Raw genomic sequence first — 7793 nt, 5'->3', positions numbered from 1 at the left:
TTAAAGAAATCACTTCCAGGAAATCTAATAGCATATATTAGCCCCCAAACTCAACAGGAATGTTCATTGTCTCTCTCCAACATGAACATTGTTACAGAACTCCTCATCCCTCTTAGATAGAACTAAGTCCAGTGTTTCTTAAGTCACTAAACCTTACAACGCTGACCTCCATAAAGGCTCTTGCTTGGAGTTCCCTTCCACCTCATTTCCTAAGGAAGAGCTCTTTAAATAAGGCTTGGTTCCTGTAGGAGAAAATGCTTCTTAAACTTCTGATTCCTAAAGTGTTCCATTGGTATCAGTGTCCTTGAGTGATGAGATGTTCTAGAGGCTTGCCAGAACTGCTTTCTTTTAAAAAGGAGGTAACTGAAGGCTCAGTTCAACTTTATCTTCAGTGCAGAAAGAGCAAGAGCTCTACTCCAGCAAGGCCTATTTTCCTATATTTTAACATTAATATTAGATATTACTATCCTAAGCCCAGAGTCTAGATTTATTATTGTGTATGTTGTTTGACTAGGAGAAATCAGTATAGCTAATGTACAGCTTGCGAGATGGCTTCCGTCTGCCTTGTTCTAGCCAATATCTCTGTGTTTTCCAGCTGCCTCCAAAAGCAACAGCATTCGGAAGAGTTTGCAAATCATTTCCCAGAATTATTCATCACCATTATTTGCAATTTAATGCTTCAGTTTATGGTCTTTTGTATTATAGCAGGGGGTAGCAGCTAACATTGGCTGTTCTCAAAAAGCTGAATAGGGTTGGACTTGATTATTTAGATGGAGGATGATCAAGAAATCCCAGGGCTGTAGGCTAGCCAGAGAAGTTGAAAAAAGGAAATCCCCAAAGGCAAGGACAAACTAGTTACATATTGGTGCCAAGAAATGTATATAGACATAATCTCCCCTTTGGGAGATGGGCAGCATACAAATTTAATCAATCAATCAATCAATCAATCAATCAATCATGTGCTCACTACGAGTCAAGTTCTGTTTAAGGGAGATTTTGTTTTTATTTTACAGTCCTTACCCAGTCCATTAATTATTAAAACACCGGTTTGGGATTTCAGCATTGTTCAATTTCTCCTGTAACACCCCCCCCCCCCCGCAAAGCCTTCCAGGTTGCATAAAACTACTTTACTATATAAATTGATGGGGAAGTTTCAGAGACAGATGTAAGTTAAAGCAATTAATTAAAATAACAACAAGCATAGTCCAGACCCCGTGAGAACTAACAATACCAAATCCACAGTGAGCTACTAAATCTTGTAACTTCTTACTGCTAGATTTAGAAATCTGAGAAAAGAGGAATGGATTTTGCAAAGAAGATATATAGCCTGTCCACACTTCCAATTGACATTCCCCAGATTACCCTCCAGGGTGTGAAGACTCCAACTCCCAAAAGTCTGCAACCAGCACAGGCACTGTTGAGAATTCTGGGTTTGAAATCCACATAACTGGTGGTAACTAGATGTATTGCTCTGTCCCCAATTCAGCAGGGCTGGGTCATAGGTACAGTTGAGTTCAGTTTTTTTCTGATTCGCTTAACAACTGTGGCGAAAGTGAAGTTGTAAGTCCGACGTGGTCACGTGATGCTTCGCTTAACTTTCACGACACTTAGTGATGGAGTTGCCAGTCCCAATTGTGGTCATTAAGCAAGGATTACCTGTAGTACATTTTCTTGTTGCAATTTTGAGTCAGTGAAAACTGCTTTAGTTTGGAGAAACAGAGTAGTAGATCATTTTATAAAATAAAATAAAGTTATGAGATGCCCCTTGTTTCCTCTGTTGGACAGTGCTGGCACCTGTAAATGAATGCTCTGTGCCAGAGGAACATGGTCAGAAGGAAAATAATAACTGACAGAATTATTACATTGCCAGGGATTGTATTGCTTTGTAAACTAGAACATTTCCATGGCAAGAGGAACCAGCATGTACAGCCATTCTCATCCCTATCAGAATAAACTTGTCTACTTGAGGACAGTACCAGAAAGGTTAGCACTTGATCTTATTGCCAGCTAATCTATTTAACCTACTCCATGAATAGACAAACAATTCAAGCTGCAGCCATTCAAGGATGACACAACTGCCTTTATGCTAGTAAGTGACCCTGTCTGCTTTGTAACCTGAAGCACTGAAGCTTACTGTGATTAAAGTGGGTGGAATCTCAAGTTAGGCTGAACAGCCAGTGGACCTTCTCAGGCACGGCTAGGTATTAGTAGCAAACACACAATACACGCATGCACGCACACACCACCCTGGCTTCAGATACATTTCCTGTCACAATTATTGGGGGATAATTCTTCATTCCTTCAAAACAAGTAACAGGAAAGGAGAACGCTGTGCAAATGTTTTGTGGGAAGCCATACAATCTGCAGGACTTAGCGACATGGAGCAGACAGAGGAATTCCACACTGAGCCCATGTGCTCTAGGAGTAATATAAGATGGGTGCTAAATTGCACAAACTGACCACGGAGCAACTTTGCAGCTAGGAAGGACTGAAGTAACTGTATTAAGGCCGCTACACATGCCAGTCTTAGTGCTGGTTTTGTGTCATTTTGGCAGAACTAGACTTGTATGGAAGGTTATCGTGTGAAGATTTAATCCCATGCTGCTTGGGGTTCACTCAGAAGTGTATGGTTTTTTTGAGTCAGGTAAAAGCATCTTTCTGAAATGTCCTTCCCAACCAGTTTTTGTTTTTAAAGCAATAAGCAATATATTATTTTTGTTTGCTGCTATGCTTTGGAGGTGACTCACAAATGTCTCCCTGGGATGTCAGACAGCATCCAGCACAGATACTTCACCTGATGACTACAACTGGCCATGTCTTCTCCTGCCACCATTTTGGGCAGTATTTCATGACAGAGTTTGTCTGAATGCACTTAAAATCCCAAATGTACTGTTAGTTTTAAAAAGGCTGCCTATCCATTGTAGAGGTTTTCACCAGCCTATTCGTAACCGCCTGGGGAACAGAGGCTGCCCTAATCTCCCCACATTGATAAAGCAGTTTCTTTTGGGACAGTGTTAAAAACAAAACAAAACTTGAGGATTCTTATAAATCTGTAAAAACAATGGTTGGCTTAAAATACATTGAATTGTTCCCATCCATTTTTCTATATGAAATTATCTACTCTGTCATCAGTACATCGGGGTGTACAGGCCGAGATGCCTGGTTTACATGCAACTCCAGGAAAAGTGCCTCCAACGGTTATCACGAATTGTAAATGTGCAAAGTATATATTGTAAAAATCAGTGCCCATGAATAGTTTATCAGTGCTATCATGTGTCAAATGCAAAGACAAATAAAATATTTTCAGCATGCATCTAGATTGTAATAAGATGAGGACATGCTTTGTCTTTAAGGGGAGGGCATTGCTTTGCCATTTTAACATGCCCATGAACCTAATTATGCCTTCTTTGTCCTGCATGATGGTATCCAGTCTCCTTCACTAATAGCTGTGATGCTGACGTAGCTATGCATGGGAATGACTGGGTAGCATCTGTGGTGAAATCACCTAGAAGATCCCTGTGCACGCACACCTTCACAACACAATCCCTGGACCTTAAACCTTGACAGGGCAGCACATGCACTTTCAAAAGCAACGGTTGGAAAGGAATGCTAAGGAGGCAAGTCTAAATTCCTTTGTCTCTCAAACTGAAAATGGGGCTAGAAGTTAGCTTGTACTGTACGTCAGCTGAAAAGTTCTTTGACAGTCTTCTTTTATATTGCATTTGTTTTCATTCTAAGCTGCACTAAGTTCTGGGAATTTGTGGAATTTTGTTTAATTGTATATAGGTTATACTTCTTTGTATCATTTCTTGACTTTCATTTGACTTTTTCAGTGGAAATATTCCCTTTGTGCTAGAAGGGTTTCATCCCTCACTGAAGCTGTATTATTAATTAACTGTGATTGAGGAGTGGGCATCTATTCAAAATAATCTCATTGCTAATGGTTTTCCACTTTTCTACTGCAGACTTTTGCCCATTAGTAAAACACAAGACAAATTTATTCAAACTGCCTTCTTCAAAACATTCTGCTTTGTGAAAGGAAGGGTTCCATTATCGTGACAAATTCTGCTCCTTTAGGTACCAGAGTTGCTAAATAACTTAGGATACGAAAGGTTAAAGTATGTAATACATTACATGCACTGATTACCAGTCGGTTTCTGGGTGCAATTCAGAATGCACCTATGAAACCTTCTGGCTTGGCACTGGAGAACTTACAGGACTTTCCCCATAGAAAAAAGGCTTGTCCAATTAGTACAGTGCACATTTCCCAATATGCTTTAATGCTCCCCCAGGTAGGTGAAGAGAAGGAGGCAGGTGGTCATGGGGAATGTTTTTTTGATTGTAGCCCTCATATTATGAAACCACCTCTCACGATTGGGCTAGTGCCCTCTTTGGACTTCTATAAACTATTAAACACAGGGCTCATCTCAAGGGCCTTTGGGGAATGAACAGTCAGCGTTGTGCCTATGTTTTATGAAAACATTGTGCTTTTGATGGTTTAATTATGTTTTTTTGGGAGGGGGTTGATGTAATTGCTGGAAGTCATTTGTTGATTCTGGTGTTATATAAACACAGTCAATCAATCATTTAGCCTATAGGTGCCTTTCAAATATGTAGTTTTGGATCATTTTCCTCAATAAATAAATGAACAAGTATAATGTTTTGATTTACTTGTATAATTGAGTCCTCTTTATCTAGTGCAGAGACTAAATCATGTTTTAGGTCATAGATCATGTTTTAGGTCATTTTTAGGTCAATAGATCATGTTTTAGGTTGCATTTATGCAGAAATATTGAACATTCAAAAGGGGCCACAAACCTTTAAGCATCATTATATGCGGACATACTCTAGAATCTACATTGTATGTGCGTAACATATTAACCTCTTTCTATTCACAAGATGGATTGGCTCGCTTGTATCCTAGCACCTAGGGGTATATAAGAAACCCAGTAATATGTGTAAGAATCATAACTAATCTTATTTAATCTTATGGATGGATCCAAAGTACAAACAAGCATAGGGGCCTGATATTCACTGTATGAATATGCTTTGGTTGTCATGCTAACACAATGTTAAACTTTTGCAAAAATACAATGAACAGTGAAGTCAGCCAGCAATCTAGACTCTTAACTATTTGTGTGTGTGTGCCCCTTGGTGCTCTCTGAGCTCGGTTGCTTGCTTGCAGACGTTTCATTACCCAACTAGGAAACATCATCAGTGCCAGTGAGTGTGGGGTTTGCTCCCTGTTTATATGCAGTCGCTTGCCTTGCCAGTGTTGGGGGGTGGTTTCCTTTGGCTACACTTACTTCAGATGTGGAATAAGACCAGCAACATACATAGTTGTTGAATTTGTATGACATGTTTAACCAAGTCAGCCACCAAACTAGCAGTAGCAATGATATAATGTGCTAAATTTGAAGGTGGGTTTTGTTGGTTTAAAAAAAAAAAGCCTCAGGGGGGCTTAGTATGTTATGTGAACCGGGATAATGTGGTTAATTACTTGTCTGGCATATTGCATAAACAGAAAATCTGTTAATTTGGTAACCAGATTAAAAATGTTGTGACGAACAACTAATAAGTTGACATTTGAACAGCATCGTGCACAATATCCATGATGATATATATACTAATTGAGTAAAGATTTCATTTGGGGAGTCTGCAAACACTAGGGACTTGGGGAAATTTTGGGTTTAGGAGTTTCTGAGGAACCAGACTCTTCGTTTTGTTATTATCAAGCTTAATTTGAAAAACTGAGCGTTATTTATCTAATTAGAAGGATCCTAATTAATGTTTTAATTGCGCCTCAGCCATTTCATACAAAGGCAAAGTGCATCACGCTGTCTTAAATTCTATTTATATCTACTGGCTAGATGCTATTGGGGGGTATCTTGATCAGATGAAATTAGGCTTTTTTAGCCTAAATTTCTCTCCTATGTCCTCGCCTGTTTTTAAACAATGGAGAATACTATGCGCGTGTGGCAAGAATCGAAGAGCTTTGCCATCACTGTTTTAATGCCACAGGGCTAACACAAATATGGGAAAGGATACCTCAGAAAAGCAGCATTAATGACAGAATTATTGCATTGCAGTGTGATTTTGGGTGACATCACTAAAGTCAAATATGGCTATCACTGATATGTCATAGAGAAATAAACTTTTACCCATCTGAACGCCTCCAAAGTCAGGTTTGCTCAACACTTAGGAAAAGCTTTAATCTGACAGCTCAGTCTATGTGTGGAAGCAAATCCCACCATTTTCTGTAGTTTACGAAGGGCTATCTAGTGTCATTTCCCTGATTGAAGGAGGTACACTCAGTCTGGACCAAATGGATTCACTTATCACAGAAAAGGCACATCTGAAGTGCTGAGTCTCTTTAGTCAAGGTTAACTTTTGCTCAGAAGGCAAATAATGCATTGTTTGGGAAAAGCTTGCTATCTGCATCAAGATGTGCAGAGGTTAAATGTAACAAACTATCATCATTGAACATCTGCTCACAGGGACAGTTCCAATTAAAATAAACATTTTAATCTGCAGCTAAATACATTAAACTGTTTTTGTTAGCTTGTTTCTACATTTTATTGTTGACATTTTTATAGTGCTGCAGAATTATGCTTGTACGCCACCTTGAGGACCTAGCTGATAAAAAGATGGGATTATAAACTTTAGCTTATTGGATCTACCTTTAGAATGGATCCATTGAAATAAATGGAAGTCAATTAGTCATGATTAACTTAAGCTCTGTTGATTTCAATGAATTTAATCTAGATATAATTAAGCTTGGACCCAACCCATAATAATTAAATGACTAGCTGTTAGTATGTTCAGATCTAATTACAGCATGAATATTAGAGTTTCTAAACTTCGCTTTTAGAACCTAAATTTCATTCTCTGACACATCTGCATCGATTAGCATTTTAATTTGACAGTAATATAGCACCATCTAGTGGCTTATTCAATATTTAAAAACAGTTGGTAAGGAAGCCTAAAATAGAACAGTATTACACACCACAGAAAAAAATATATAAAATGACTGCACAATGCACAATGCACATTGCAGAAAGATGCGCGAAGCAAATACCACGCCTCTTTACAATTCTCTAAAGCACCTCTGCCTAACGGATGGATGGGAAGCAGAGAGCACTAAATCTCACACTGCAACCTTACTGGCTTTCCAAAGAAATTGCTTAATAAAAAATGGAAGATACTCAACGACCGAAAGTTAGTGCTTATTTAAAGACTCGACAGTAAAGGCTGTCCAGGAACAAAACAAAAACCAATCTGGAAACGGGTGGCATGTAACAAAGCTTTTCAAATGAATAAGAAATAGTTTACTTGCTTTTAAAATTAATACAGTTCCTCTAAATCTGTATTGAAAGGTAAAATGAGTTGTTCCAGTCCTTGAAGTGTTCTTTTCAAGTGAATTGCATCATACATTTTGAAACACCTGCATATAAATAATTTCCCCATATGGAGCAACGTTTCACAAAGGAGTGATGATGTAAAAAGATCCTACCATGTGTAGGTCACTGCTTCTCTACATGTTGAAAAGACACTGTTTATTATATCTTCCCAGCATATTTTCAGGTAGCGCTTCACATGGTGCATTACATTATCATCAGCATGCATCTATTACTTCCTGTTACACTGCAGAAGAGTAGTTTTGTAAATGTAACAAATGGAGGACTATGCAATAACTGGACTATTTGTGAAATGGCCCTGTGAGCTCCTGTAAGGAGCAGTATTTCCAATCAATCTAAAGTCCTAAGCCTTGCATTATGTAGCCATGTCACTAC

This window comes from Python bivittatus, unplaced genomic scaffold (genome assembly GCF_059951505.1).
Source record: "Python bivittatus isolate LINGU-HERP-01145 unplaced genomic scaffold, Pbiv_v1 ctg000080_np1212, whole genome shotgun sequence".
In the NCBI taxonomy this organism is placed as follows: domain Eukaryota; kingdom Metazoa; phylum Chordata; class Lepidosauria; order Squamata; family Pythonidae; genus Python; species Python bivittatus.
Note: the sequence above shows the minus strand (reverse complement) of the source record.